Here is a 10,995-nt window from a genome sequence, read left to right as displayed (position 1 = left end):
TAATTGTGTCTCCACCTGTTAAAATCTAATATAAATGTACGTTTGAACAATAAGACTTTTATAGTAAAAAAAAAAAACTCTACTGACGAGCAAAATATGTCTCCACCTGTTAAAAAATCAAATACAATTCTACATGTGGCAAACGGCATATGGCATTTAGAAAAAGAACTCTACTGACGAGCAAAGTGTATCCACCTCCAGAAAATCAGTATTGAAACTCCGGTTTCCCCTATATGTATATCATATATATATATATATATATATTATATATAAGAAAATTTGCATAAGGTAGTTTTCTCAGCGCTAGTAATTTTTAAGTGGAAGCTTTTATAGTAAGTTTTCTTTAAAGAGATATGGTATCATTTAAAAGTACTTAAATAATACATAATATAATATTATTAACCATTCAAAAAATATGATATATATATATATATATATATATATATATAATATATATATCATCTCCAATCATAGCTCCAATTTGCATGATATTTTCGAATCTCTTGAACCAAGTTAAGTTTAGATGAAATACGATTAATTTTAATTTTGTTGGAATAGCTAATTTTATTTATTTACTGCTAAATAAAAATTAGCTAAAAATTATGAACAAAACGTTTTTAAACGTTAAAAAAATTGCAAAAAACTGATTCAAATCTCACATATCAATTTAAAAATCTAACTACACAATATTTTCCACCACAACAAATAATTATAACCAAATCCGATATCCTCGGACCTTTCAATCCTTTTTGAGGTTGTGTATGCAAACCGGTGGAGGAGTAATATATAATGTTACCGGAATACCGGAAAAGCGGAAACCCCATTTTCCAGGTGTCAAAAGGTCTAGCCCTATGAGGAAAAGGGATGAAAAACAAGGGAAGTGAACATTAATTAAATTTCAAGAGAAAACCGCTTAAACTGGCCGCTTTCGGATTATACCGGTACAATGGGGAATTCTAGGATATAATTGGGGATAAATAAATATATATATATATATATATATATATATATATATATATATCATATATCTCATATATCTCATATATATCTATTTACTGTAGTTACTGTAAAATTCTTCTATAATGGTGTATGAAAAGATAATTCTCCTGAACGATTATTCGGATTTTGATAAATCTTTCTGAAGTTTGTTAAGGAATTTTTTTAAGATTTTTTGATTCATAGATAAGTAGTTAGTTTGTAGAAACAAATGGAGAAAATTACAAAAAACCGCTTATCATTGTTTGACATTGAAAATATTTGAGGCATTGTTTGACATTACAAACAAATGAAGACTGTCATTTGACAAACATTACTGTGCACTTATAGGCTAAAGCAATATTAAAATATAATATTCATTAGTATGAATAGTAGACAAGGAATGTCTACATTATTATTGCCGGAAAGCAGCTGAGTTGTGTTATTAGAAATTAGAAATAAATTTGTTCAATCATTTTATTTAAAGCAGTTGTACTTTTAAGATCACCCATATGTCTGTTGGGTCATCTAGTATATATATATATATATATATATATATATATATATATATTGTGATAAGGTTTTTCAGCCACAAGTCGAAAAAATAAAAACAGAACGTGAATATAAAATCTTCTTTAATACGTTTCGTTTTAATTATAATTCAAAAAATAAAAATCAATACAAAACAATGCTTTCAGATCATATGCAAAATTTTAAACTCACCTTTGATTTAAACAATCCCGTTATTTCATATATTAAACAAAATGTTGATCTAAGAAGGTTTGCTGAATCTGTTTTCATTTTTAAATTTCACAATATGTCAATAAGAGAAGTTGTTTTTTGCTTTTTGACAGTTATCCAAATTTAATTAATGTATGTAAGGCTGATTTTTTGAATATTTGAGCAATTTTTTACCACTTGATATTTTCTTTTCTTCTTCTTCAGAATTCGAAATATTTCGATTATTCACTTTGATTTTTCAAATTTTGTATATATATATAATATATATATATTATATTTGTTCTTAGTACAATTAATGATGTTTTGATTATCCAATTTTATATAAAATAATTTTAAATGAACCTATAGTTCTTTTCCAATTTCTGTCATTTTTTTCCTGGTTTATATTAATTTCTCAATGTTCATTATGTAGATCCACTGATGATGACACAAAATCCTATGTCAAAACGTTTGGAAAAAATTAAAGATTAACTTCTAAATCTTCGCCTTTTATTTGATGTATTGCCCTTGAAGAACTTACTCATCATATATTTTATATATATATATATATATATATACATATATATATAAACATATAATTTTTATTACCCTCCACCATACGAATTGAATAAAAACTCCCGTCTCTCCACCGTCGTTTCCGATATCTATCGGAACTACTTTATCTCCCAAAGTTTATCTAAATATTCAAAAGAGTTCGCCCTCACAATATCTTGCCCTCGTCGTCTCGTCCCTTATCCTTAGGGGTATACTTTATGGTGAGCTTATGACCTCAAAACTTTATGTCTTCCCCCAACGCGTTTATATCACAAACTAAATTGTATTGTCATCGTAAAAAATTGTGAACAAGAGCGGGAACAGATAGCTATGGATAATACATATACATATATAGATTTATGATAAAGATCTGAAAATATAGGAAACGATTTGCGGTGGAGATTCTAAAGGCAGGTCTATGATATCATTAAATAAATTAAATAATAAATAAATAAGTATAAAATAGCTAATAATTAATTAAATTATATTAAACTAATTTATATTAAAATTATTTAAATTATATTATTATACCGACGGCTTGTAAATTAATAAATAAATAAATAAATCAGAGCATCTTTTTGTCATTAGTTTGCATTTCACTTGATTCTATGTTTAACATTTGCCAATTACGTATTTTTTTATGTTTTTTTCAGACAGTTAAATGTGTTTGACGTATATACACGTCATGGAGATGTAGCAGAATTTTAGGTATTGACGTGTATATTCGTCATGCGTTTTAAAATAGTGATCATTGTTGTTTTAACTAAAATTGAAAAAGCTCATTGACGAATATACACGTCATGAAAAAGTGCCAGAATATTGTGTTGACGTGTATATTTGTCATACATTTAAAATAGAAATCGAAATCGATTTGCTTTCCAACCACAATTTAAAAGAAACTGTAATTGACAAATATACACGTCATGAAGAAGTGGCTGAATTTTGTGTGTTAACGTGTATATACGTCACGCGTTTAGAATAAAAGTCGAACTTTTGCTATTTGAATTACAATTTAAAAAAATGTGATAGACAATAATATACGTCATGACAAAGTGGCAGAATTTTGTGTGTTGACGTATATATTCGTCGTGCTTTAAAATAGTTATCATTTGTCATTTAAACTACAATTAAAAAGAAACTATGGTTGACGAATATATACGTCATGGAGATGTGGCAAAATGTTGTGTGTTGACGTGTATATTCATCATGCGTTTAAAATATCATTTGCTGTTTATACTATATTTTGAAAGAAACCATGATAGACGAAAATGCACGTCAATTTTTTTCTGTATAAATTATTTAACTGTGGTTGACGGGACGTCACGGGAAAGTAAAATTATTTTATGTATTGACGAGTAAATTTGTCATGCGTTTAAAATCGACTATTTGAATTTTAAATCTAAGAAGACAATATACTCTGAAATTTTAAGTCGTTTAGAATATTTTGAGGCTATGCCTGTATGATATATTTAAATGTAATTGACAAATATACACGTCACGGAGAAGTAAAAGTATTTTATGTATTGACGAGCAAATTTGTCGTGCGTTTAAAACTGATACAAGTTTGCTATTTAAATTCAAAAAGATAAAATATATTCTAAAATTTCAAGTTTAGAATAGTATGAGGCTAGGCCTATACAAAACAATTGTTATTGACGAATATACACGTCATAAATAAGTGGAATTTATGTACATGGATCTAAATAATTTTTTTAATAAGTAGAAATATTTTTTGTATTGTTATAAAGTTTAGTAAAGTAAACCAAAATGCGATATGCATAAGTTTAAAAAAAATAATGTATATGCATTTTTAGACTTGTTGCGTTATTTATTAAACTGAATTATATAATTTATCTGCCAAACATATACTGTTGACTGTATCTTATATTATTTTAATTTCTGGCAAATCTCAGCTGCTTTTTGGCAATAATAATGTAGACATTACATTCTTCTTGTATATTATATCCTTATATTGTCTAGGCTCATAATTTCAGCTAAATTCAAATTTCAAGCAAATCGACAATTCACTAGCAGATAACAGTTCGAATGTTTTCAATGTCAAAAAATATTAATTGATTTATTGTAGTTTTTGCCATTTATTTTTACAATATGACTATATTTTTATAGTTCATTAAAAATCAAAAATTTTCTTTGACAAACTCTAAAAAGAATTATCAAAATCCGAATAACCGTTTAAAAGAATTATCAAATCGTACACCCGTACAAAAGAATTTTATATATAAGATTTTGGGTGGTTCTTAATATGGACATTTTCAAATTTCTTTGCTCCCAAGAGCTAAAATGCTTCCAAAGTAATAAAAGAAGATTCTCTGAAAGTTTTAGCTCTTAAAATTAACATTTAGATAGTCCGCAATTCAATTAAACGTAAAGAAATGTAAAAAAATTTATTTTCCCTTTTTAGACGATTACAATAACTAACCCTACGGGAAGTTCAAAAGTTTTTTCATAAAGGAGGGTTATTAGAACAACTGACATTTATGTAAATAATAATTTTTGCGGAAGAATGGTCAATATTATTACTTCGCTTTCGGCTGACGTTGAGTTCTGGGACACCATGTATATACTTATAACGGGTACCTATTTAAATATTTTGATTTAAAATAATTGTATAAATCATAAGACTAAATTGCAAACAAACATCAAACATTTGATTTAAGCAATTTGTATTGATAGATTTGTATATGTATTTTTATATTAGGGTTGTCCTTAATATGGATCCTTTAGATTTTTTTGCTCCCAAGGGATCAAATTTTTCAAAATTAATAAAAGAAAATTCTCTGAAAGTTTTAGCTCTTAATATTAACATTTAGATAGTCCGCGATTCAATTAAAAGTTTCGTATATTTATTCTAAAGTAATTTTTTGCGCCATTTGTGATAGCATTTGTGAACTCAAATATTATGACACATAAAAATACTTATAAATCACTTAACCTCTAATTAAATCTATGTGAGGTGTTTACCGAAATATTTATTCATCATGGCATCAAAATTAATTTTACAGTAAAATATTTATTCAATTGTAGAAGTCGACACTCAAATTATTAGTAATAAATTGGCATCAAAATTACTAGTCTGCTATCACGGATGGCGCAGGAATTTACTTAAGGAAATATGTTAATAATAAATATATAAGACATTCAATTGAATTGCGGACTGTCTAAATGTTAACATTGAGAGCTAAAACTTTTGGCGAATTTGTTTTTATTAATTTGGAAGCATTTGCGCACTTGGGAGCAAAGAAATTCAAAAAAGTCCATATTAAGGACCAGCCATATATATATATATATATATATATATATATATATATATATGCCTACGTTTTCCCATAACATTATGATATTTCCCTTATTACGAAATTAGGCAATTTTTCTTCGGGCGCCACTTGAGCCGCGATTGCTCCACCGTTCAGCGCACGGTGGAGTCTCTAACATATTTCCCTGATTTTCCGCGACTTTAATATTTTCTTTCTGCTTCTAAATGAAAGCAATAAATCTCCTTCAAAAGCGACTGCAGGAGAAAATTTCTGGAGGAAAAGATTTATTCGGAATTTGGAATCCGGAATTAGAAGTTTGGAAGAATTTGTTGGGAATAAAATTAAATTAATTATAGATTTGTTTGGAAACGTACCTTGATTTTGATTGGGATTTCTTTTTATGCAAATCATTGATATACAAAAATCAGCGACTTTTACATAACATATATATCCATCAATCACAGATAAAAATATTCTGAACAATAATGTCAAGTTTTTAATAGTCTTAGTTTCAAACGCATGATGTATTTACTAATCAATTACAAACGATTTGCAGAAAGCTCATGATTTCACGAAAAAAAATCTATTTAAAAAAAAACAACCAATTACTCATTATTACATCTCTGAAAAAATAAAAGATACGTATAAAGGTATATAGATAAAAATTTAAGGTCTTTTTTCGACTAATTATTGCTTTTAATTATTTTTCTGTTACACAACTATTGATAGATGTCCAACAAGAGTGTCTTTCGAGCTCTTTAACCCTTCGCGGTTTCAATTTAAAAGAAGTTACGGTAAAATTTATGATAGAGAAAGTTGTAGGTCATTTAATTACTTTAAAAATAGTATATTACAAGTTCTGATAAAATCAGCATTAAAAGAGTTATAATCAAATTTCACTTCTGAACTAATGATTAAAATTAGCATATTTCTAAAATATTAAGTAAATTAGAGCACAATTAAAAAATCGCAAGGCACACGCTTTTTTCCTCTCTATTTACTGCAAAAATTTTGTTGATCGTAGGTTGAATAGAGCACATGTAAATAATGCAATAATGTATATCGAATTATCATTGAAAATGTAATTTAGATATTATTATTACTGAAAACGATTCATATATAGAACGAGATTATGAAAATTATAGGCAACATTATTGTAGAAATTATTTTATAAAAATCAATGATTGTACAAAAATAAAACTTTTGAAATGTAGACATGGGTACAAGACAACGTCTGTCGGGGTCATCTAGTATATATACATATTATATATATATATATATATATATACATTTCTAATTGGAATGAAACATTAATAAAAACTACGACCGCCTCCGGGCCGCAGTCGTAACGCTTCATAATAATAACTTTTTACTTCTGCATGACTTTTTGTCAGTTTTTTCCTCTATTTTTGCTCTATTTTTTCGCCCAGTTTTATTCCTCTCCATTCATAACTCTGAGAGTAACGTAATTAAGCAAAAGTTGATTAAGCTTTTTATATTCATAAATTTAAACTCACCAGCCACCAGCCAACATTATGAGCTGCAGCGGAAAATAATATATTTTGAAAGACATACTTAATTTTGGATGAGAGAGAAAAATTTTAGATTAATTTTTGTGTTTTTATAGTTTTATAAATGCAATCTCCATATGACATTGTTGGATGTCAATATTAAAAACTGTTGGGAATTGTACGGTGGAGGAACTTGTACGGTGGAGGAACTTGTACGTTTTTGTGCAATCTGAATTTTACATTTGTTGAGTACTGTTAGTATTTTTTGTATGGAGAGTATTTACTTCGGTCAAACCGCTGGTTTGTTTGTAAGACAAACTGGAACAAAAACATCAACACATTTTGAATAGCCACATCGATGGCAAATTACCAATCAGTTTTTGTGGCGTAACGCATTTTTGTTGCATTGACAACGTTTAACTTCTCGTTATCTTTTAACTATCTCGTTAAATTACTAAACATTTTTTCCTCATATAGTTTTTTTTTATCGACGCCGATCAAAAAAAATGTCATCCCATCGGGAAGTGGCAAAGAAGTCTAAATTATTTTTTCTTTTAAGCTTGAGAGTAATATAAACCAAATTCTAAAATTTTTTGCAAATTGGAGCACAGTAAAAAAATCAGACCAAAAACGCTCCATTGACTTGAGTAAATATTCCGTATCCAATGCCAAACATATGATTTTTTGACACAATGAAACTACTAAACAATTTTTTGAGAAAGTAATTTTTTTGTATTGTAAAATATATTAGTAAAGTAAGACGAAACACGACTACACTAGTTAAAAAATAATCTGTCAAATTGAATTTTATAATTTCATATGCCAAACATATACTGTATTTTATATTATTTTAATTTCTGGCACATCTCAGCTGCTTTTTGGCATTAATAATGTAGACATTACATTTTTCTTATACATGATAATAAATATATTATATTCTAATATTGTCTAGGCTCATAAGTGAATTGAAATGTTTGGCAAATGACAGTGTTTATTTGTTTTCAATGTCAAACAATGCCTCAAATATTTTTAATATCAAACATTGATAAGCGGTTTTTTGTAATTTTTTTCATTTATTTCTACAATCTGACTATATTTCTATAGTTCAAAATATCCTAAAAAATTCCCTCAACAAACTTCAGAAAGATTTATCAAAATCCGAATAATTGTTTAGGAGGAGTATCCTTTCATACATCATTATAGAAGAATTTTATACATAAATGTATATATACGAGGTCTGTTCAAAAAGTACCCGGAATTTTCGTTTTTTCAAAAAAATATTTATTTATTCGTCTACATAATGTGGTCCCCTTCAAAGTAGTCCCCCCAGGATATAATCCACTTATGCCAAGCGTTTTTTCCAATTTTCGAAGCACCCTTGATTCACTTTTGATATGTCCTTGAGCACTCTCGGCGATTTTCTTCAATCGAGGAAAACCGCCGTCCTTCATGGTCTCTTCAACTTTGGAATAGGAAAAGTCCACGGAGCCATATCTGGTGACTTTTTTGCACTTTGCAACACTTTATTTCATTTTTTTAACGCAAAATTTAATACAATTCTTTGACTTTTTCAATTCTTCTTGTAAAAATCGCCGAGCTCAGAAAAACACGTCGAACCTTAGCGACTACCACAGACAAAGTAAACAGTGAATATGCTGAAAATTTCATCATACTTTAGGGGCATGTATACCAACACAATAAAAAAAAATTTGACAATCAGAGACACTCCAGACCCGCGAAATTTAATTATTAGTAATTCCGGGTACTTTTTGAACACACCTCGTATATTATACATATATAATTTTTATATATAATATATATATATATATATATATATAAAGTTAAACTCTCCCAAGGCCTGAATTCTGTTGTTTCTTTCTCTATAAATAGAAACCGAAGGTCGTTTTTTATGCCTTGTTTTCGTTTCTTGGTCTCCACCGAGAGAATGAATGAAGAAATAAAGGAAGGACGTAATTGCTAAGAGTCGATTGACTCGAATTAAACAGTTCATTTAATTCTGACAAATGGAAACGACAACAACACTAGACAAACGCATTTCCTACTCGTACAAATACGGTGGAGAGACGGGAGACTTGTTACGTAACACTAAAATACAAAATAAACTGGAATTTTAACTTTTATTTTACAAACTTTTTGTGAGATAGTCATAGTAGTCGTTCAAAAATCTAAAATGAGAAATTTTGCATATCTTAATGTTTCAGAGGTTTCTGAACATTTTGGCATGCCTTAGAAATAAATAACGTATGCGTACGTGTGTATGTATATGTGTGTATGTATATGTGTGTATGTATGTGTGTGTATGTATGTGGATAACGGATACAATTTTTGGTGGACATTTTGGAGAACACAGATCAATCAATCTAGTTTTTTTTTTTACGAAAGCGTTTAAATCCGACTGACAAGGACATACTATTTTCCTAACAATCGTCCCTCCACCGTAAAAAAAATTCTTCGGGTATTGCTAGTGATGCTATTTTAAAGAACTATTGTAGTAAAAAAATATATAAATAGTTAAATGAATTAATTTTTGTTTTATACGTCTCCTCCGATTGCTTAATCTTCAGTTTTTCAACGTTTTTGCTCAAAAATCGTCCCTCCAGCATAGAAAATTTTTTTTTTGGGAATTGCTAGTGATGCTATTTTAAAGGACCATTGTAGCAAAAAACATGTTTTTTTTTGTTTTTTTGTTTTTCCTCTACTTTTCAAAGATATGATATTCCTGTAAGAGCAGTTCTTATTCTTTTGGGTATTATTTTCTTAATAATCGTCTCTCCACCGTAGAAAATAATTTTTTGAAAATTACTACTAGCGCTACTATATTCCATATATATTGGAATATAAAATTTGGCACATGAATCCACAACCAATCCATAATAAATTTTCATATATTAATTTTCCCATCTCAATAAATTGTTTTTCCTCTCCCAAAGTACATATACATTAAATTCCTCCATTTAATATTTCCATTTCACCAAACCTCTTGTAAAACTTTACGAACGAATATCGAAATAAAAATAATCCTTCTCTCGTCTGCTAAAATTTATTCATAGCTCGGAATCGGAATCGAAATGAATTCTCAATATTCTAATTCATTAATAATCATTCGGAAAATTGAAAAAAAAACTTTGAATAATATTATAAAATATATCTGGTACGGAATAATAAATATAAAAATGTCTAAGTTAAGTGAACGACGACGACGACTGAACGTTTTCAGCCAGATTCAATTGCTGGATTTAATTTTATTTATCCGTATTTCAATTGAATGAATAAATTTTAGAAGGAGAAATAATTGGTACGAGATCTGGTGGAGTGATAGAAAATAGAACATTAATTTATATATTTATACCAATTTTTTACTACAATAGTCCTTTAAAATAGCAATATTTGCGATTCCCCAAAAATCCTTTTCTACGGTGGAGGGACGATTGTTAAAAAAATAATACTTAAAAGAATAAGAACTGCTCTTGCTGGAATTTCTTTTTTTTGAGAAAGGGACCAAAAACGTTGAAAAGCTGAAGCTTAAGCAATCGATGGAGACTTAAAAATTAAAATTAATTTAGTTATATATTTATATCAATTTTTTACTACAATAGTCCTTTAAAATAGCATCACTAGCAATTCCCGAAGAATTCATTTCTACGGTGGAGGGACGATTGTTAAGAAAATAATACCGAAAAGACTAGGAACTGCTTTTGCAGGAGTATCTTTTCTTTGAAAAGAGGAAGAAAAAACGTTGAAAAGCTGAAGTTTAAGCAATCGATAGAGACTTAAAAATTAAAATTAATTCAGTTATCTATTTCTATCATTTTTTACTACAATAGACCTTCAAAATCGCATCACTAGCAATTCCCGAAAAATTCTTCTCTACGGTGGAGGGACGATTGTTAAGAAAATAATACCCAAAAGACTAAGAACTGCTTTTGCAGGAATATCTT

This window comes from Ctenocephalides felis, unplaced genomic scaffold (assembly GCF_003426905.1).
Source record: "Ctenocephalides felis isolate EL2017-DRISC unplaced genomic scaffold, ASM342690v1 CF-g0.4_SCAFFOLD_03572, whole genome shotgun sequence".
Taxonomy (NCBI): domain Eukaryota; kingdom Metazoa; phylum Arthropoda; class Insecta; order Siphonaptera; family Pulicidae; genus Ctenocephalides; species Ctenocephalides felis.
The sequence above is the reverse complement of the archived record's forward strand: the minus strand, read 5'-3'. Positions refer to the sequence as shown.